At 47.3% G+C, this 23302-nt stretch overlaps 2 pseudogenes; both read right to left on the bottom strand.

Annotated features, from left to right (window-relative positions):
• Positions 1–522: 522 nt before the first annotated feature.
• On the bottom strand, positions 523–3179 carry LOC109756999 (zealexin A1 synthase-like; annotated as a pseudogene).
• Positions 3180–3907: 728 nt separating this feature from the next.
• LOC109757001 (L-type lectin-domain containing receptor kinase SIT2-like) overlaps positions 3908–23302 on the bottom strand; it is a 92158-nt pseudogene continuing 72763 nt past the window's right edge.

The following is a 23302-nucleotide window of genomic DNA, read 5'->3' as shown; positions in this document are numbered from 1 at the left end:
AACAAATATTGAAATTCATGAATCTGTTTTAATTTAGAAAAAATATTATTTGAATCAGCTAACATTTTTTGAGTTGATGAACTTTTTTTAACTAGCGTACAATTTTTAAATTTTGTGAACATTTTTCGAATTCATGAACAATTTTTTAATACACGAATATTAAAAATATTAATATGCAAAAATATATTCAAATTCAAGATATTTTTTTGAATACACGAACAGTTTTGCAAAATGAAAAACATTTTTTGGTTATGCGAACATTTTTTTGAATCCGCGGACATTAAATAAGAAAATAAAAATAGAAACAATTAAATGAAAATTACAGGGCTCGCCTTAGCGTGGGCCGGCTCAAAAAGGGCACCCGTGTGGAAGGGGGCCGGCTCAAAAAGGGCATCCGCGGACAACAGGATGTCTCCCCAAGTCCGGCGACTGTGATGGCATGCACAATCCGTAAGAGCCAGCCCTGCTGCGCCGGCACGAGCCCACAGCCGTGCCTCCTCCTGGATCGTACTGGCGGCCGCCTCAACTAGTTAAGTTGTCCGGGACAGGCAAGCGCATGATGGGGCGGAGCAGGAGGCCGGCCTTCCGCCGTGCGGTGATGCCAAACGCCTCGGTCATGTCGAGCGACCCGTTGGGGCCGGGCGCTTCCCAGTCGAAGTGTAGCAGCAAGCTGGCGAGCGCGAGCTCCACGTTGGCGAGCCCGAACGCCATTCCGGGGCACATCCTCCTCCCGGCACCAAACGGCAGGAACTCGAAGTCCACGCCCTTGAAGTCCACCTCCACCGCCGCGCCGTCTTTACCGTCGCCGGCGGGCTCGAAGCGCTCCGGACGGAACTCCTCAGGCTTATCAGGCCAGTACCGCTCGTCGCGGCCCAGCGCCCAGGCGTTGACCAGCACCTGCGTGCCCTTGGGCACGTCGTAGCCGAGCACCCTGCACGCCGGCTCCTCTCGGCACTCCCGGGGGAGCAGCAGCGGCGGCGTGTGCAGCTGTAGAGTCTCCCGGATGACGAGGTGCAGGTACGGGACGAGTTCGCCGAGCTGCTGCTCGACCACCTTGCCGCCGGCCTCGAAGGCTCGCCGCACCTCCATTGTGGCTCGACGCATCACCTTTGGGTTCTTGACCAGTTCCGCCATTATCCACTACAGCGTTGTTGTCGACGTCTCGCTGCCGGCGCCAAATATGTCCCGCGCACACACACACACACACAAGATGACTACCTGCATGTAGTAGTGTCATTTTAATTTTATCTATAGCAACTCAGTTGAGATTATTGTAGAACATGTCGAGTGAGATACATATTTCTTTAAGGAGGGAGTATTTTTCTAAACGCATTTTTTCTGAAAATTATTTTTCCTACTAGTAAGGTTTGGAAATTAATTTCTGTCGCTTTGGCATAAGCAAAGAAAAAAAACACAATTAAAATTGCTTACAAATATGACGGCTTTGATGCAGTCCATGTCGAGTGGAAACTGGAGGCCACCGTCCTTCTGTATCCTCGGCATCGCCGGCACCGGCGCCTACCCTCTCCTGGTGCTCGGCGATAATGCCGTCGAGGATCCCGAACACGGTGTCACGGCACTCCTTGGTGCAGTGGACGGCACCGCTAGCCCAGGCGGCGAGCCGCGACGACCGGCACACATCGGCCGGGTTGAACCCCGCGACGAGCCCGATGGAGCGTTCGAGCTCCCGGAGGAACACGTCGCGGCTGTAGAAATTGTAGGATGGGTAATATTGTGTTGTATTGATCTGACCCTTGTAGGGGTATTTATAGAGTATAATATGAGGGAGAGAGACTTGAAGTAGAGGACAAGTCATACATGGTTTAAACATATCATATCTCTAACTCCTAATTTCTAACTTAACATAATTATACTTCTAACATTCCTCCTCAGTCGTAGAATGAGTGAAGCGGACGATTACGACTGAAGTTGAAGTCCTGCGCTTCTGTCATTTTCTCCACTGTACCATCATCAACTGCGTCTCTGATGGCTGATGGGTCGGCACCTAGGGTGGTGACTGCGTCCCCTTCTGGTGTCTTCCCTATCTTCTCCTCTATTTTGTGGCCACTGCACCCGTCGCCAATCACGACGCGCAGCTCACTCTGTGCATTTTGAAACCGAACCGAAAAACCATACCGAAAATAAACCGAACCAAACCAATTTTACGGTTTTTATGGTTTCTAGTTTTGGTATGATATGAACTTTTCATACCGTTTTGAACTTTGGTTTTTATGATATATACCGAAAAACCGAACGGTTAACCAAATAAACCGAAGTAAAAATAAATTTATATTTCTTGAGGCAAACAACCATACAGGTTATCTTTTTCTTGTACATGAGTCATATTCACTACCAAGCACATACATTTTTTTGTAACATAGTCATTTTTCTCTTTAAAAAATGCTAAGCACGTCCATAACAATCAAGGGATGAATCCATTCATGCATATATAGTTATATAATATTTGTGCAAAATAATACTCCCTCCGTCCGGTGAAGAGTGTACATCTAGTTTTAAAATTTGTTCACAAAAGAGTGTACTTCTATCTTCCCAATGCACTTTAAAGTGAGAAAAAATATTTCTCTCTCAGCACACGGTAATCAAGACCAATAACAATCTACACATGGTCTTTTTTAATTTCTACATGCACTTAGCTCATTGGGGGTTGGGTAATTAAAGAGGAGAGAGATGGTGGTTTGCACCTTTTCAATGTATTTTTTACTCAACTCCATAATTTGTCCTAAAATTTCTAGATGTACACTCTTCACCGGACGGAGGGAGTATGTGTTTTGAGTCATAAATTTGTAAGTTGTTATTACGTCATTTTCAAGTTCGTGTCAACTTTGGTTATTATGGTATATACCGAAACCATACCGAAACAATTTGGTATATACCAAAACCAAATCGTATTTTAGTTTCATACCGTATGTACCGAAGTATTAATACCGTATAAACCAAAAAACCGTATAAATCGAATCATGTAAACCGAACACACATAGTCACGCGCAGCGTGCTGTCGGCCACGAGCACGACAGTCGCGCGTGCATGTCAACCACGGCGCCGCCATCCCCGATGGATGCGACGGCCCAGAGCATGGCGGCGACCTCCTCCTCCCGGATGGCGCGGAAGGAGAGGACGCGACGCGTCGTGAGGAGCTCGTTGACGGCGATGCGGTGCATCTGGCGCCAGTAGTCGCCGTAGGGCGCGATGGCCGCCCTTGGTGAGCACGCGTATGGTGGAGGGAACCGGATCCTCTAACATTGTGAAGGAAAGTCACGGTGCTACAGTGTTTGCCTAATGTAAAATAAAGAAGGAAAGTTAAGGACTGTTAATAGATAATTAGTAGGTTGTTTGCTGTTGGTATTTATTGTAATATAAATAATTTAAAATTAATTTTATTTCACCATTAATTTGTTTGTACGTAATTACTATAAATCTACACAGCAGATCATCAATTTGCAAATTAATTTAAGTCATTTTAGCCATAATCATATGGATAGAAGAAGGAAAGTTAGGGTATTGTAGCTTCTCTAACTTTCCTTCTTAATGTTAGAGGATCCGGTTCCACGGTGGAGCATAGCAGCCGCGTTGACCCAAGCGGACGACCGCTGATGAAGTGGGTACGTGCGTTGGAGTTGCTCTAAGTTATTAAGTTCATATATCCATCTAGTGTGAAAATACACATGGAGACCGAGCTCCATGGAGGCCTTTATTTGAAAACTTCAAAATTCAAACTTTTCAATTTTAAAAAATTCTGAAAGTAAATAGACATATACCTAGATACATATATAATTTACATCTGTGCAAATTTTCAGGTCGAAATATATTAAAATGTGAGCTACACAAAAAAGACAATCTGAGCCTTTTTAGCATATGTACCGTTCATCTTTAAAGTCCATAATTTTGTTTTTTTTTTTTGCAGCTCACAGTTCAAGGTATTTCATCCTGAAATTTTTCACACATACACTTTACATCCTTGCATACATGTGTAATTTTTTTCAATTTTTTTAAAACTGAAATTTATGAATTTTGAATTTTTTAAAATAAAGGGCTCCGTGGAGCTCGGTCTCCAAAATGCCCTGCTCCATCTAGTGTGGCTAAACTTATACATGTATGCTACGAACATCTTATAGAGAAACTATAGCAAGTGTGTACTACTAGTACTCCAAGAAGGCGAGTACTCACGAGTCCGTGAAAACTAACTAATTATGTCATCTCCCTCCTGAGAGTCCACTTATTGTGCCCATGGTCATCGTCGTATTCGTGGCCGACGACGGATCCGACGCCGCCGACAAGACGAAAGCGTCAAACCCTTGGCTCTGCATCAGGGCCAGCATACTGAAACTCATCTGCGTGGGTGTCAGCTCGGGGATCGGCATGTCACCCTCCAGGTACTGCATCACCTGCCGCATGCTAGGCCACGCGCCGGGCATGGGGTGCGAGCACATCAGACCAAGCTTCAGCGCCAGAACCACCTCGCCGGCGTCATAGTTTCCGTCGAGCCTCGCGTCGACCACCTCGAGGAGCGCCTCCTTCTGCCAGTGCTCCAGCACCCAGTCCACCAGCATGAGCCGGCTGTCGTTCATGGCCTGCTCCACGGGCCTCCGGCCGCAGGCCACCTCGAGGATGAAGAAGCCGAAGGCGAACACGTCGGTGAGAGGGGACACCTTCCCCGTCCGCGCCAGCTCCGGGGCCAGGTACCCCATGGTGCCCACCACGTGCGTCGTCTGCGGGTCGGCGCCGTGGTCGTACAGCCGCGCCAGGCCGAAGTCGCCCAGCCGCCCGTTCATGTCGGCGTCGAGAGCACATTGCTGGCCTTGATGTCCCGGTGGATGATCACCTGCTCGAAGTCCTCGTGGGTGTACGGCAGGCCCGACGCCACGCCCTTGATGATCCGGAACCTCTGCGCCCAGTCCAGCGCCGTCTTCTCCTTGTCCTTGCTGCCGCCGTACAGGTACTTGTCCAGGCTGCCGTTGGACATGTAGTCGTACACCAGGAGCAGCTCCCCCTTCCGGCGGCAGTAGCCGAGCAGCTGCACCATGTTGCGGTGCCGGAGCCGGCCGATGGTGACCACCTCCGCCACGAACTCCTTGATGCCCTGCCTCGACTCGTGCGACACCTTCTTCACCGCCACCTCCAGCTTGGACTTGGGGAGCACCCCCTTGTACACCCTCCCGAAGCCGCCGAAGCCCAGCAGCGTCTTGTTCTTGAACCCTTCCGTGGCGCGGAACAGGTCCTTGTACGTGAACCTGTGCGGCCCGAACTCCACCTCCCAGTCCTCCCGCACCTCCGCGTACCTGGACCGCCGCCGGACGAGCAGGATCACCACGGCGACCACGCCGAGGACGAACGCCGCGGTGGCGATCGGCAGGACGATGTCCAGCACCTTAGACCGCGGCTTGGCGCCCACGAACGGCAGCTTCGGCAGGCTGCCGATGTCGATGGGACGAGCAGGGCCGTGCCCGTCGACGACGAGAAGCCGGCGTACGCCGGCTCCACGAGCACCACCGAGAGGTTGTTCTTGGCCGACACCAGGGGCGTCGAAGGCTTGGCGCCATTCTTCAGGGCGCCAGGTGTTGGCCCAGACCCGACGCCGAGCGGTGATACGACCAACGAGCAAAGCTAGCCTTCAGCTAGTAATCAATCCTTTGTCTGATCGTCTACTAGTACGTAAGCACTTCTATCCGGAAGCGTTCCAATCGATCTAGCTATCTCACGTAACCAGCACAACACAAAGAATCGATCTGATGGCCAGACGCACGTATCGTATGTTTCTTTATTGCTTTTAACTCACGGCTATACCGGTGGTTCTTCGTGTAGAAAAGTTATAGACTTTCCATCAACATTGAGCATCACTTGTTTCGGATTTTGATCCACGAGATCACCATGTAGCCTCCCTGACCACATACCTCGACACATCGCAGCTGCAGCCGCAATATACTCTATTGCATCAACTGCGAGTGTTTTGCTCTTCTTGCTTAGCTCAAGACGAGGTTTCATTGGAGCGTCAATTGGATTGCAATATTTCATGCCACAGCTTTCAAGTACCTTCCTTACATATGCCTCCTGGCATAGTGTGACCCCCTCCGGCTTTTGATGTACCTCTATCCCAGGGCAGTAGCTCAAAAGACCTAGATCATCCATCTTGAAAAGCTCTTTCATCTGTAGCTTGAACTTTGCAATCACTTCTTCATCCGCTCCGGTAATTAATAGATCGTGGACGTAGATGCCAACTAGTAGACGATCCCTTCCTTCATCTCTCTTGTACAATTGCATGCTTTAGTGGGGCTTTCTCAAATCCAAGAGAAATCAATGTCCGATCAAGTTTGATGTTCCACTCCCGAGGTCCTTGCCATAGCCCATACAAGATTTTGTGTAACTTCAGTACCTTGTGCTCTTCTCCCTCTTTGATGAAACCCGGTGGTTGATTCACATACACATCTCCTTCTATCTCGTCATTCAAAAATGTGGAATTTACATCCATGTGATGTACTTTTCATGATTCCTGAGCCGCGAGAGCGATGAGTAATCTCACCGACTCCATCTTTGCAATGGGAACGAACACTTCTTTGAAGTCCATAATTTCCTCTTGCACATACTCTTTGGCCACAAACCTTGCTTTGTGCTTCATGCATCCTTCAACATCTTTGTTAACCTTAAATTCGCACTTGAGCTCTATAGCCTTTTCATTGTTGGGAAGATCCACAAGCTCCCATGTATTATTGTCATGGATCGATGCCAACTCTTCTTTCATAGCATGACGCCAACACTCCTTCGTATTTGCGTCCACAAATTTCACCGGTTCCTCGGTGCTTGCTAGACACCGTCGCCCACTCCCTTTCACCTTTACCGGGACAATCATCCGAAGAGTTTTCTCCGAATATGGGTGTAACACCGGCTGTACAGTTGTGGGTGGACGTGTCCTTTCCTCCATTGATGTCCGAGGCAACAACATATCTTCCGGAGTTGCCAAATCTCCTTTTTCTGGCGTTTTTAGACCTCTTGGTTTGCTTCCACCGATTACTGGACAACCGTACTGGTCACCAAGGGCACACAGGCTGCCAAACTTGCGTACGTTTTCTAGCCCGCTAGTGAAGCCAGCAACACTAGATGGACCGCAGCTAACTTGTGGCACGTCTCCTTTTACTGGACGTTGCACATATTTTAGCCCAATCATTACTAGCACTCCACGTGGTAGTGAGCTCCTTGGTGGAGCTGTTGCAGACAGCTTGTAGTGGCCACCACAATCCGGCTTGTTCACTGGACTGTGCATGGTGGAGCTGTTACTAACACCAGCATTTCCGATCCATATGCGTCAACCAGGCCCAACCGAAGAGTTAAAAGCAATAAAGAAATGCACGATACGTGTGTCTGGCCATCAGATGGATTCTTTGTGTTGTGCTAGTTACCTGAGATAGCTAGATCGATTGGAACGCTTCCGGCTAGAAGTGCTCATAGGTACTAGTACTAGTAGACGATCAGATAACGGATTGATTACTAGCTGAAGGCTAGCTTTGCTACGGTGCGTCTCGGCGTAAAAGCAACTCGTCGAGCTCGTCAGCGAGCTTCGTCTGTCATCGTCGTTCGTCACTGATTGTATCACCGCCGCCAAAAGTACTCGCCGTCGGGTCTGGACCAACAATTGGTATCAGAGCCCAGGTGGCCGGAATAAATCTCGGTGAACTCACGGGTGGTCGGTCATGGTTGGTGGGCTGGAAACGCTGGTGTTAGCGGGCCCATGTGTAACCAATGTGTGAGGGGGAGATTGTTGGGTTTAGTCCATATCGATTGTGGGAGGAGACATAACACGATTTATAAGTGCGGGGATGTCCCCTCCTAACAGGCTAGTCTTTTGGGGGAGAGGGTCCAAGACCTCTCATAAGTCGGTGTTGCTCTCCGGTTGGGTCTGGTTGACGCATGTGGGCCAGGCCAACGCGGCGGCGGCGGCAGCAGCCTCGGCGTCGTCCGTGGCCTTCTTCTTGGCAGCGGCGGCGGCCATGGTGTCGATGCAGGGGAAGTAGTGGAAGCAGAGGCGGACGGAGTTGGGGACGGATCGGGAGAAGTCGCGTCGAGACGCTCCCCAAAAACCTTATTGCCGTTCTCCCGGGCAGGATCTCGAACGACAGGGTTCCGGAGGCACCTGCTCTCCCGACCAGCCGTGCACACAGTCGTCGGGATGGTGTCACCGGAGGCAGCACAGAGTGAGGAACAGTAGATGATGGCTAGGTCACGCGAGAGGGAGTGAGTGAACCGAACTAGGTTACTTCACTGGCCAGAGCCTTCTTATATAGTCCGTAAGGAAGAAAGTTGTGGGCCTTGCGGAGGCCCACGACCGAGTCGATCCACTCCCGGCATGGGAGTCGTCGTTCCGGCAAGGGTCGCACTCCCGGCAAGGGAGTCGACGAATCCCGGCAAGGGTCGCACTCCCGGCAAGGGAGTCGACCAATCCCGGCAACGCAAGTCAACCCACAGTCGCGCGTGTGTACCACTCCTCTTCCCAAGCTCCCAATGGCAAGTGGTAGAGCGGCCCTTACAAAGGGGTCTCAACTCTCCTCAACTAGCAAGGTGGGACTAAACTTCCCACCACCTGCCATCTCATACATGGGCCTTAAGATTAACCTGGGATTAATGTCTTATAAGGGCCTAAGCCCATCCATAATCCAACATGATCTGCGTGGACCCGCTGTCGTAGTCCACCCAGACCTGCATAGCCTTGCCGCTGATGAGAAGCAGGTCATGGAACGCACCGGTCTTGTCGTCGTAGTAGCCGGCGTGGCGCGCGGCGATGGATTGCAGGCTGTTGACGTCGATGACGACGTGGTTGTCGTCAGGGTCCTAGAACTCCTTGCTCTGGATGGCGTCGAGCTCGACGCCAAAGATGTGGTTGGTGGCGTTGCCGTTGTTGGCGCTGTTGAGGAGGCCCAGGTACTGGCTCGGCAGCACGGCCGAGAAGTTGTCCTTGCCGACGAAGAAGACGATGCCGTGGCCGCTGAGGTCGGAGTACGGGGGAATGATGCCGAACACGAAGGACGCCGAGAAGGAGCGCACGCCGTTGCCCGGGGACCTCCGGAGGCGCAGCGGCGTCCGGTGGACCACGTGGCTCGAGAGCTGGGCCGTGCCGTTTGTCAGCTCCAGGAGCCCGCTCGGCTGGACGACGGCCGTGCCGTCTGTTGGAAATATTAGCACTTTTCTGATTAGACTAATCCACAAGTAAACATTAAGCATGGCATAAAAGGTACGCATCTCAAGCTATACCTAAGCATACTAGCTCGTACAGGACATAGAGGCGAACCATCTATGAGCAGCACATATACGGCTAGTACAAGTATGAGTAAACGAGGGATGAACAGATCATACCCTCCGGTTGGCCAGGCCAACGCGGCGGCGGCAGCAGCAGCCTCGGCGTCGTCCGTGGCCTTCTTCTTGGCGGCGGCGTCATCGGCCATGGTGTCGATGCAGGGGAAGTAGTGGAAGCAGAGGCAGAGGGAGTTGGGGACGGATCGGGAGCAGTCGCGTCGAGACGCTCCCCAAAAACCTTATTGCCGTTCCCCCGGGCAGGATCTCGAACGACAGGGTTCCGGAGGCACCTGCTCTCCCGACCAGCCGTGCACGCGGTCGTCGGGATGGGGTCGCCGGAGGCAGCACAGAGTGAGGAACAGTAGATGACGGCTAGGTCACGCGAGAGGGAGTGAGTGAACCGAACTAGGTTACTTCACTGGCCAGAACCTTCTTATATAGTCCGTAAGGAAGAAAGTCGTGGGCCTTGCGGAGGCCCACGACCAAGTCGATCCACTCCCAGCAAGGGAGTCGTCATTCCGGCAAGGGTCGCACTCCGGGCAAGGGAGTCGACGAATCCCGGCAACGCAAGTCCCGTCAGGGGTCGCATTCTGATAACCCACAAGTATAGGGGATCGCAACAGTTTTCGAGGGTAGAGTATTCAACCCAAATTTATTGATTCGACACAAGGGGAGCCAAAGAATATTATCAAGTATTAGCAGTTGAGTTGTCAATTCAACCACACCTGGATAACTTAGTATCTGCAGCAAAGTATTTAGTGGCAAAGTAATATGATAGTAGTGGTAATGGTAACAAAAGTAACGGTAGCAAAAGTAATATTTTTGGTGTTTTGTAGTGATTGTACCAGTAGCAACGGAAAAGTAAATAAGCGAAGAACAGTATGTGAAAAGCTCGTAGGCATTAGATCGGTGATGGAGAATTATGCGGATGCGGTTCATCATGTAACAGTCATAACATAGGGTGACACAGAACTAGCTCCAATTCATCAATGTAATGTAGGCATGTATTCCGAATATAGTCATACGTGCTTATGGAAAAGAACTTGCATGACATCTTTTGTCCTACCCTCCCGTGGCAGCGGGGTCCTAATGGAAACTAAGGGATATTAAGGCCTCCTTTTAATAGAGTACCAGAACAAAGCATTAGTACATAGTGAATACATGAACTCCTCAAACTATGGTCATCACCGGGAGTGGTCCCGATTATTGTCACTTCGGGGTTGCCGGATCATAACACACAGTTGGTGACTATAGACTTGCAAGATAGGATATAATGTAATGTAGGCATGTATTCTGAATATAGTCATACGTGCTTATGGAAAAGAACTTGCATGACATCTTTTGTCCTACCCTCCCGTGGCAGCGGGGTCCTAATGGAAACTAAGGGATATTAAGGCCTCCTTTTAATAGAGTACCAAAACAAAGCATTAGTACATAGTGAATACATGAACTCCTCAAACTATGGTCATCACCGGGAGTGGTCCCGATTATTGTCACTTCGGGGTTGCCGGATCATAACACACAGTTGGTGACTATAGACTTGCAATATAGGATCAAGAACTCACATATATTCATGAAAACATAATAGGTTCAGATCTGAAATCATGGCACTCGGGCCTAGTGACAAGCATTAAGCATAGCAAAGTCATAGCAACATCAATCTCAGAACATAGTGGATACTAGGGATCAAACCCTAACAAATCTAACTCGATTAGATGATAAATCTCATCCAACCCATCACCGTCCAGCAAGCCTACGATGGAATTACTCAGGCACGGCGGTGAGCATCATGAAATTGGTCATGGAGGATGGTTGATGATGATGATGGCGACGGATTCCCCTCTCCGGAGCCCCGAACGGACTCCAGATCAGCCCTCCCGAGAGGTTTTAGGGCTTGGCGGCGGCTCCGTATCGTAAAACGCGATGAATCCTTCTCTCTGATTTTTTTCTCCCCGAAAGTGAATATATGGAGTTGGAGTTGAGGTCGGTGGAGCGTCAGGGGGCCCACGAGGTAGGGGCGGCGCGCCCCCCACCCTCGTGGACAGGGTGTGGACCCCTGACATGGATTTTTCTTCCAGTAGTTTTAATATTTTCCAAAAATATGTTCCGTGGAGTTTCAGATCATTCCGAGAACTTTTGTTTCTGCACATAAATAACACCATGGAAAGTCTGCTGAAAATAGCGTCAGTCCGGGTTAGTTCCATTCAAATCATGCAAGTTAGAGTCCAAAACAAGGGCAAAAGTGTTTGGAAAAGTAGATACGACGGAGACGTATCAACTCCCCCAAGCTTAAACCTTTGCTTGTCCTCAAGCAATTCAGTTGATAAACTGAAAGTGATAAAGAAAAACTTTTACAAACTCTGTTTGCTCTTGTTGTTGTAAATATGTAAAGCCAACATTCAAGTTTTCAGCAAAGATTATGACTAACCACATTCGCAATAACTCTTAGGTCTCATGTTTACTCATATCAATGGCATAATCAACTAGCGAGCAATAATAATAAATCTCGGATGACAACACTTTCTCAAAACAATCATGATATGATATAACAAGATGGTATCTCGCTAGCCCTTTCTGAGACCGCAAAACATAAATGCAGAGCACCTTTAAAGATCAAGGACTGACTAGACATTGTAATTCATGGTAAAAGAGATCCAATCATAGTCATACCCAATATAAATTAATAGTAATGGATGCAAATGACAGCAGTGCTCTCCAGCTGGTGCTTTTTAATAAGAGGGTGATGACTCAACATAAAAGTAAATAGATAGGCCCTTCGCAGAGGGAAGCAGGGATTTGTAGAGGTGCCAGAGCTCGGTTTTGAAATAGAGATAAATAATATTTTGAGCGGCATACTTTCATTGTCAACATAACAACCAAGAGATGGCGATGTCTTCCATGCTACACACATTATAGACAGTTCCCAAACAGAATGGTAAAGTTTATACTCCCCCTCCACCAACAAGCATCAATCCATGGCTTGCTCGAAACAACGAGTGCCTCCAACTAGCAACAGTCCCAGGAGGAGTTTTGATTGCAATTATTTTGATTTAGTTTGCATAAAGCATGGGACTGGGCATCCCGATGACCAGCCATTTTCTCGTGAATGAGGAGCGGAGTCCACTCCTCTTGAGAATAACCCGCCTAGCATGGAAGATACGGGCAGTCCTAGTTGATACATGAGCTATTCGAGCATACAAAACAGAATTTCATTTGAAGGTTTAGAGTTTGGCACATACAAATTTACTTGGAACGGCAGGTAGATACCGCATATAGGAAGGTATAGTGGACTCATATGGAATAACTTTGGGGTTTAAGGGATTGGATACACAAGCAGTATTCCCGCTTAGTACAAGTGAAGGCTAGCAAAAGACTGGGAAGCGACCAACTAGAGAGCAACAATAGTCATGAACATGCGTTAAAATTAATAGACATTGAGTGCAAGCATGAGTAGGATATAATCCACCATGAACATAAATATCGTGAAGGCTATGTTGATTTGTTTCAACTACATGTGTGAACATGTGCCAAGTCGAGTCACTTAAACCATTCAAAGGAGGATACCACCCCACTATACCACATCACAACCATTTTAATAGCATGTTGGCACGCAAGATAAACCATTATAACTCATAGCTAATCAAGCATGGCACGAGCAACTATGATCTCTAATTGTCATTGCAAACATGTTTATTCATAATAGGCTGAATCAGGAACGATGAACTAATCATATTTACAAAAACAAGAGAGGTCGAGTTCATACCAGCTTTTCTCATCTCAGTCAGTCCATCATATATCGTCATAAAAGCCTTTCACTTGCACGACCGAACGATGTGAATAATAATTAGAGTGCACGTGCATTGGACTAAGCTGGAATCTGCGAGCATTCAATAAACAGGAGAAGACAAGGAAATATGGGCTCTTGGTTAAATCAACAATAATGCATATAAGAGCCACTTCAACAATTTAATTATGGTCTTCTCCTATCGACCCCCAAAGAAAAGAAAAGAAATAAAACTATTTACACGGGAAAGCTCCCAACAAGCAAAAGAAGAACAGGAAATCTTTTTGGGTTTTCCTTTTAATTATTACTACTACAGCAAGAAAGGTAAACTAACTAAAAGCTACAACTATTTTTTTTGGTTTTCTTAGGGTTTATCAAACACACAAGAAGAAAGCAAGAAAAAGAAAATAAAGTAGCATGGATATTACAGTGAAAAAGTATGAGCACCGACATCTAGCAATGAGTGTGTATGAACATGAATGTACTGTCGGTGGGAAATACGTACTCCCCCAAGCTTAGGCTTTTGTGTTGGAAATATGCCCTAGAGGCAATAATAAATTGGTTATTATTATATTTCCTTGTTCATGATAATTTTTTATTATCCATGCTAGAATTGTATTGATAGGAAACTCAGATACATGTGTGGATACATAGACAACACCATGCCCCTAGTAAGCCTCTAGTTGACTAGCTCGTTGATCAATAGATGGTTACGGTTTCCTGACCATGGACATTGGATGTCGTTGATAACGGGATCACATCATTAGGAGAATGATGTGATGGACAAGACCCAATCCTAAGCCTAGCACAAGATCGTGTAGTTCGTTTGCTAAGAGCTTTTCTAATGTCAAGTATCATTTCCTTAGACCATGAGATTGTGCAACTCCCGGATACCGTAGGAATGCTTTGGGTGTACCAAACGTCACAACGTAACTGGGTGGCTATAAAGGTGCACTACAGGCATCTCCAAAAGTGTCTGTTGGGTTGGCACGAATCGAGACTGGGATTTGTCACTCCGTTTGAACGGAGAGGTATCTCTGGGCCCACTCGGTAGGACATCATCATAATGTGCACAGTGTGACCAAGGAGTTGATCACGGGTTGATGTGTTACGGAATGAGTAAAGGGACTTGCCGGTAACGAGATTGAACAAGGTATCAGGATACCGACGATCGAATCTCGGGCAAGTAACATACCGATAGACAAAGGGAATTGTATACGGGATTGATTGAATCCCCGACATCGTGGTTCATCTGATGAGATCATCGTGGAACATGTGGGAGCCAACATGGGTATCCAGATCCCGCTGTTGATTATTGACCGGAGAACGTCTCGGTCATGTCTGCATGGTTCCCGAACCCGTAGGGTCTACACACTTAAGGTTCGATGACGCTAGGGTTATAGGGAATATATATACGTGGTTACCGAATGTTGTTCGGATTCCCGGATGAGATCCCGGACGTCACGAGGAGTTCTGGAATGGTCCGGAGGTAAAGATTTATATATGGGAAGTCCTGTTTTGGTCACCGGAAAAGTTTCGGGTGCTATCGGTAACGTACCGGGACCACCGGGAGGGTCCCGGGGGTCCACCAGGTGGGGCCACCGGCCCCAGAGGGCTGCGTGGGCCAAGTGTGGGAAGGGGCCATCCCCTAGGTGGGCTGGTGCGCCTCCCACAAGGGGCCCAGGGCACAGGAAAGGGGGGAAGGGGGAAACCCTAGGCTCAGATGGGCCTAAGGCCCACCTAGTGGTGCGCCCCCCCTCTCTCCCCCCTTGGCCGCCCCCCAAGTCCCATCTAGGGCTGGCCGCACCCCTTTGGGGGGGAACCCTAGATGGGGGTGCAGCCCCCTCCCCTCCCCTATAAATAGTGGGGGTTTTGGGGCTGCCATACACATGAGACTTCCTCTCTCTTGGCGCAGCCCTACCCCTCTCCCTCCTCCTCCTCTCCCGCGGTGCTTGGCGAAGCCCTGCAGGATTGCCACGCTCCTCCACCACCACCATGCCGTCGTGCTGCTGCTGGACGGAGTCTTCCCCAACCTCTCCCTCTCTCCTTGCTGGATCAAGGCGTGGGAGACGTCACCGGGCTGCACGTGTGTTGAACACGGAGGGGCCGTGGTTCGGCGCTTAGATCGGAATCAACCGCGATCTGAATCGCTACGAGTACGACTCCTTCATCCGCGTTCTTGCAATGCTTCCGCATCGCGATCTACAAGGGTATGTAGATGCACTCCCCTTCCCCTCGTTGCTAGATTACTCCATAGATTGATCTTGGTGATGCGTAGAAAATTTTGAATTTCTGCTACGTTCCCCAACAGTGGCATCATGAGCTAGGTCTATGCGTAGTTTCTATGCACGAGTAGAACACAAAGTAGTTGTGGGCGTCGATTTTGTCAATTTACTTGCCGTTACTAGTCTTATCTTGATTCGGCGGCATCGTGGGATGAAGCGGCCCGGACCGACCTTACACGTACACTTACGTGAGACAGGTTCCACCGACTGACATGCACTAGTTGCATAAGGTGGCTAGCGGGTGTCTGTCTCTCCCACTTTAGTCGGATCGGATTCGATGAAAAGGGTCCTTATGAAGGGTAAATAGAAATTGGCATATCACGTTGTGGCTTTTGCGTAGGTAAGAAACGTTCTTGCTAGAAACCCATAGCAGCCACGTAAAACATGCAACAACAATTAGAGGACGTCTAACTTGTTTTTGCACGGTATGCTATGTGATGTGATATGGCCAAAAGGATGTGATGAATGATATATGTGATGTATGAGATTGATCATGTTCTTGTAATAGGAATCACGACTTGCATGTCGATGAGTATGACAACCAGCAGGAGCCATAGGAGTTGTCTTAATTTATTGTATGACCTGCGTGTCAATGAAAAACGCCATGTAATTACTTTACTTTATTGCTAACCGTTAGCCATAGTAGTAGAAGTAATAGTTGGCGAGACAACTTCATGAAGACACGATGATGGAGATCATGATGATGGAGATCATGATGATGGAGATCATGGTGTCATGCCGGTGACAAAGGTGATCATGCCGCGCCTCGAAGATGGAGATCAAAAGGCGCAAGATGATATTGGCCATATCATGTCACTTTATGATTTGCATGTGATGTTTGTCATGTTTACATCTTATTTGCTTAGAACGACGGTAGCATAAATAAGATGATCCCTCACTAAAATTTCAAGAGACGTGTTCCCCCTAACTGTGCACCGTTGCGAAGGTTCGTTGTTTCGAAGCACCACGTGATGATCGGGTGTGATAGATTCTAACGTTCGCATACAACGGGTGTTGACGAGCCTAGCATGTACAGACATGGCCTCGGAACACATGCGAAACACTTAGGTTGACTTGACGAGCCTAGCATGTACAGACATGGCCTCGGAACACAAGAGATCGAAAGGTCGAACATGAGTCGTATAGTAGATGCGATCAGCATGGAGATGTTCACTGATGATGACTAGTCTGTCTCACGTGATGATCGGACACGGCCTAGTTTGACTCGGATCATGTATCACTTAGATGACTAGAGGGATGTCTATCTGAGTGGGAGTTCATTGAATAATCAGATGAACTTAATTATCATGAACATAGTCAAAAGGTCTTTGCAAATTATGTCATAGCTTGCGCTTTAGTTCTACTGTTTAAGATATGATCCTAGAGAAAATTTAGTTGAAAGTTGATAGTAGCAATTATGCGGACTGGGTCCGTAAACTGAGGATTGTCCTCATTGCTGCACAGAAGGCTTATGTCCTTAATGCACCGCTCGGTGTGCTGAACCTCAGCGTCGTCTGTAGATGTTGCGGAACATCTGGCATACACGTTTTGATGACTACGTGATAGTTCAGTGCGTAATGCTAACGGTTTAGAATTGTGGCACCAAAGACGTTTTTGAAACGTCGCAGAACATATGAGATGTTCTGAAGACTGAAATTGGGATTTCAGACTAGTGCCCACGTCAAGAGGTATGAGACCTCTGACAAGTTTCTTAAGCCTGCAAACTAAGGGAGAAAAGCTCAATCGTTGAGCATGTGCTCAGATTGTCTGAGTACTACAATCACTTGAATCGAGTGGGAGTTAATCTTCCAGATGAGATAGTGATGGTTCTCCATAGTCACTGCCACCAAGCTATTAGAGCTTCGTGATGAACTATAACATATCAGGGATAGACATGATGATCCTTGAGCAACTCGCAATGTTTGACACCGCGAAAGTAGAAATCAAGTAGGAGCATCAATTGTTGATGGTTAGTAAAACCACTAGTTTCAAGAAGGGCAAGGGCAAAAGGGATACTTCATGAAACAGCAAATCATTTGCTGCTCTAGTGAAGAATCCCAAGGTTAAACCCAAACCCGAGACTAAGTGCTTCTGTAATGAGGGGAACGGTCACTGAAGCAGTACTACCCCAGATACTTGGTAGATGAGAAGGCAGGCAAGGTCGACAGAAGTATATTGGATATACATTATATGAATGTGTACTTTACTAGTACTCCTAGAAGCACCAGGGTATTAGATACCGGTTCGGTTGCTAAGTGTTAGTAACTCGAAATAAAAGCTGCGGAATAAATGGAGACTAGCTAAAGGTGAGATGACGATACGTGTTGGAAGTGTTTCCAAGGTTGATTTGATCAAGCATCGCATGCTCCCTCTACCATCGAGATTGGTGTTAAACCTAAATAATTGTTATTTGGTGTTTGCGTTGAGCATAAACATGATTGGATTATGTTTATCGCAATACGGTTATTCATTTAAGGAGAATAATGGTTACTCTGTTTATTTGAATAATACCTTCAATGGTCTTGCACCTAAAATGAATCTCGATCGCAGTGACACACATGTTCGTGCCAAAAGATATAAAATAGTAATGATAGTACCACATACTTGTGGCACTGCCATTTGAGTCATATTGGTATAGAACGCATGAAGAAGCTCCATGTAGATGGATCTTTGGACTCACTCGTTTTTTAAAAGATTGAGACATGCGAACCATGTCTATTGGTATGAAGAAACTCCATGCAGATGGATCGTTTGGACTCACTTGATTTTGAATCACTTGAGACATGCAAATCATACCACATGGGTAAGATGACTGAAAGGCCTCATTTTCAGTAAGATGGAACAATAGAGCAACTTGTTGGAAGTAATACATTTTGATGTATGCAGTCCAATGAGTGCTGAGGCATGCAGTGGATATCGTTATGTTCTTACTTCACAGATGATTTGAGTAGATGCTGAGTGTATTTACTTGATGAAACACAAGTTTGAATTATTGAAAGGTTCAAGTAATTTCAGAGTGAAGTTGAAGATCGTCGTGACAAGAGGATAAAATGTCTGTGATATGATCATAGAGATGAGTATCTGAGTTACGAGTTTGGCACACAATTAAGACATTGTGGAAAGTGTTTCACAATTAATACCGCCTGGAACACCACAGTGTGATGGTGTGTCCGAACATCATTGGATATGGTGCATACCATGATGTCTCTTATCGAATTACCACTATCGTTTATGGGTTAGGCATTAGAGACAACCGCATTCACTTTAAAAAGGGCACCACGCAATTCCGTTGAGACGACACCGTATGAACTATGGTTTAGAGAAACCTAAGTTGTCGTTTCTTAAAAGTTTGGGGCTGCGACGCTTATGTGAAAAAGTTTCAGGCTGATGAGCTCGAACCCAAAGCAGATAAATGCATCTTCATAGAATACCCAAAACAGTTAGGTATACCTCCTATTTCAGATCTGGAAGCAAAAGTAATTGCTTCTAGAAACGAGTCCTTTCTCGAGGAAAAGTTTCTCTTGAAACAATTGAGTGGGAGGATGGTGGAGACTTGATAAGGTTATTGAACCGTCACTTCAACTAGTGTGTAGCAGGGCACAGGAAGTTGTTCCTGTGGCACCTACACCAATTGAAGTGGAAGCTTATGATAGTGATCATGAAACTTCGGATCAAGTCACTACCAAACCTCGTAGGACGACGAGGATGCGTGCTACTTCAGAGTGGTACGTGATCCTGTCTTAGATATCATGTTGTTAGACAATACTGAACCTACGAGCTATGGAGAAGCGATGGTGGGCCCATATTCCGACAAATGGTTAGAAGCCATGAAATCCGAGATAGGATCCATGTATCAGAACAAAGCATGGACTTTGGTGAACTTGCCCGATGATCGGCAAGCCATTGAGATAAATGGATCTTTAAGAAGAAGACGGACATGGACGGTAATGCTACCGTCTATGAAGCTTGACTTGTGGCAAAGAGTATTTTCACAAGTTCAAGGAGTTGACAACGATGAGATTTTCTCATCCATGGCGATGCTGAAGTCCGTCGGAATCATGTTAGCATTAGCTGCATTTATGAAATCTGGCAGATGGATGTCAAAACAAGTTTCCTTACCAGTTTTCGTAAGGAAAGGTTGTATGTGATACAATCAGAAAGGTTTTGTCGATCCTAAGGATGCTAAAAGGTATGCTAGCTCCAGCGATCCTTCCATGGACTAGAGCAAGCATCTCGGAGTCAGAATATACGCTTTGATGGAGTGATCAAAGTTTTTGGGTTTATACAAAGTTTGTTAGAAACTTGTATTTACAATAAAGTGAGTGGGAGCGCTGCAACATTTCTGATAAGTATATGTGAATGACATATTGTTGATCCGAAATGATGTACAATTTCTGGAAAGCATAAAGGGTTGTTTGAAAGGAGTTTTTCAAGGGAAGACCTGGATAAAGCTGCTTACATATTGGGCATCAAGATCTATAGAGATAGATCAAGATGCCTGATGATACTTTCAAAGAATACATACCGTGACAAGATTTTGAAGGAGTTCAAAATAGATCAGCAAAGAAGGAGTTCTTGGCTGTGTTACAAGGTGTGAGTATTGAGTAAGACTCAAGACCTGACCACAGTAGAAGAGAGAGAAAGGACGAAGGTCGTCCCCTATGCTTTAGACATAGGCTCTACAGTATGCTATGCTGTGTACCGCACATGAAGTGTGCCTTGCCATGAGTTGGTCGAGGGGTACAATAGTGATCCGGGAATGGACCACATGACAGCGGTCGAACTTATCATTAGTATCTAGTGGACTAAGGAATTTTCTCGATTATGGAGGTGAAAAGGAGTTCGTCGTAAAGGGTTACGTCGATGCGAACTTTGACACTAATCCGGATGACTCTGAGTAGTAAACCGGATTCGTATAGTAGAGCAGTTATTTGAAATGGCTCCAAGTAGCGCGCGGTAGCATCCACAAGATGACATAGATATTCGTAAAGCACACACGGATCTGAAAGGTTCAGACCCGTTGACTAATAACCTCTCTCACAAGCATAACATGATCAAACCAGAACTCATTGAGTGGTAATCACATAGTGATGTGAACTAGATTGTTGACACTAGTAAACTCTTCGGATGTTGGTCACATGGTGATGTGACCTGTGAGTGTTAATCACATGGTGATGTGAACTAGATTATTGACTCTAGTGCAAGTGGGAGACTGTTGGAAATATGCCCTAGAGGCAATAATAAATAGGTTATTATTATATTTCCTTGTTCATGATAATCGTTTATTATCCATGCTAGAATTGTATTGATAGGAAACTCAGATACGTGTGGGGATACATAGACAACACCATGTCCCTAGTAAGCCTCTAGTTGACTAGCTCGTTGATCAATAGATGGTTACGGTTTCCTGACCATGGACATTGGATGTCGTTGATAACGGGATCACATCATTAGGAGAATGATGTGATGGACAAGACCCAATCCTAAGCCTAGCACAAGATCGTGTAGTTCGTTTGCTAAGAGCTTCTCTAATGTCAAGTATCATTTCCTTAGACCATGAGATTGTGCAACTCCCAGATACCGCAGGAATGCTTTGGGTGTACCAAATGTCTAAACGTAACTGGGTGGCTATAAAGGTGCACTACAGGCATCTCCGAAAGTGTCTGTTGGGTTGGCACGAATCGAGACTGGGATTTGTCACTCCGTGTGAACGGAGAGGTATCTCTGGGCCCACTCGGTAGGACATCATCATAATGTGCACAGTGTGACCAAGGAGTTGATCACGGGATGATGTGTTACGGAACGAGTAAAGGGACTTGCCGGTAACGAGATTGAACAAGGTATCGGGATACCGACGATCGAATCTCGGGCAAGTAACATACCGATAGACAAAGGGAATTGTATACGGGATTGATTGAATCCCCGACATCGTGGTTCATCCGATGAGATCATCGTGGAACATGTGGGAGCCAACATGGGTATCCAGATCCCGCTGTTGGTTATTGACCGGAGAACGTCTCGGTCATGTCTGCATGGTTCCCGAACCCGTAGGGTCTACACACTTAAGGTTCGATGACGCTAGGGTTATAGGGAATATATATACGTGGTTACCGAATGTTGTTCGGAGTCCCGGATGAGATCCCGGACGTCACGAGGAGTTCCGGAATGGTCCGGAGGTAAAGATTTATATATGAGAAGTCCTGTTTTGGTCACCGGAAAAGTTTCGGGTGCTATCGGTAACGTACCGGGACCACCGGGAGGGTCCCGGGGGTCCACCAGGTGGGGCCACCGGCCCCAGAGGGCTGCGTGGGCCAAGTGTGGTAAGGGACCAGCCCCTAGGTGGGCTGGTGCGCCTCCCACAAGGGGCCCAGGGCGCAGGAAAGGGGGGAAGGGGGAAACCCTCGGCTCAGATGGGCCTAAGGCCCACCTAGTGGTGCGCCCCCCTCTCTCCCCCCCTTGGCCGCCCCCCAAGTCCCATCTAGGGTTGGCCGCACCCCTTTGGGGGGAACCCTAGATGGGGGCGCAGCCCCCTCCCCTCCCCTATAAATAGTGGGGGTTTTGGGGCTGCCATACACATGAGACTTCCTCTCTCTTGGCGCAACCCTACCCCTCTCCCTCCTCCTCCTCCTCTCCCGCGGTGCTTGGCGAAGCCCTGCAGGATTGCCACGCTCCTCCACCACCACCACGCCGTCGTGCTGCTGCTGGATGGAGTCTTCCCCAACCTCTCCCTCTCTCCTTGCTGGATCAAGGCGTGGGAGACGTCACCGGGCTGCACGTGTGTTGAACGCGGAGGGGCCGTGGTTCGGCGCTTAGATCGGAATCAACCGCGATCTGAATCGCTACGAGTACGACTCCTTCATCCGCGTTCTTGCAACGCTTCCGCATCGCGATCTACAAGGGTATGTAGATGCACTCCCCTTCCCCTCGTTGCTAGATTACTCCATAGATTGATTTGGGTGATGCGTATAAAATTTTGAATTTCTGCTACGTTCCCCAACATTTTGGCCTAAGTTGGTTCATTGCCACGGATGACCTGGCAGATATCTATAGTTGTAGCCGGGGTCGTACTGAGATGCGGCAATTATTGCCTCCTGGGCCGTAGCGTGGCGGTGAGCTGCCTCCGCCCTCCTCTTGTACTCATCTGCCTCCTCTTTGGTAATAACATATCTTCCTTTTGCCTGATAATCAAAGAAGGCAGGAGCAGGGAGAGTAATACGGACAGCACGACGTCTGTCAAAGATTAAGCGATACTGGAGAGGTGATTTATTCCTCTCAACAAACTGGTGGTGAACCATAGCATTATAGTCTAGGTAAGCAGGAGGCAATTCAATATCATCATTACGTATGGTTACACCAAGAAAATCAGCTAAGCGGGTTGCATAAATTCCACCAAAGAAATCTCCATTAAAGCTATTATTATGCAACCTACGTGCAACAATGGCTACCAAATTATAAGATTTGTCTCCTAACAGAGCACTCCTAAGAATACTGAGGTCAGGGACACACATATGACATGCTTCATCTTTACCATTTATGCACCTACCTATGAAGAGAGCAAAATAATGTATAGCAGGAAAATGAATGATCCCTATGGTAGCTTGTGCTATGTCTCTCGATTCCCCCACAGTTATACTAGCAAGAAAATTTCTAAATTCAGATTTGCGGGGTTCACTAGCACTACCCCATTGCGGAAGTTTGCAAGCAGTGGTATAAGATTTCTCATAAAGATCAAACAGGACAGTTGGAGAATTACGTGAAGATGAAAATTCAAACCTCCTCAGAAAGGAACTAGTGAGATAGTGATACTGGTGGCATTTTTCTGCCTCAAAGCTCACAAGATCAGCGTTACGCAAATATGCGTTAAATTCTTCCTTGATTCCCGCTCGATCCATAAAATTTTCTGATTCACAAGGCCGCACTGGAGCGTCCCTTGGTG

The sequence above is a fragment of the Aegilops tauschii genome, chromosome 5, assembly GCF_002575655.3.
Source record: "Aegilops tauschii subsp. strangulata cultivar AL8/78 chromosome 5, Aet v6.0, whole genome shotgun sequence".
Lineage (NCBI taxonomy): Eukaryota > Viridiplantae > Streptophyta > Magnoliopsida > Poales > Poaceae > Aegilops > Aegilops tauschii.
The sequence above is the reverse complement of the archived record's forward strand: the minus strand, read 5'-3'. Positions and strand labels throughout refer to the sequence as shown.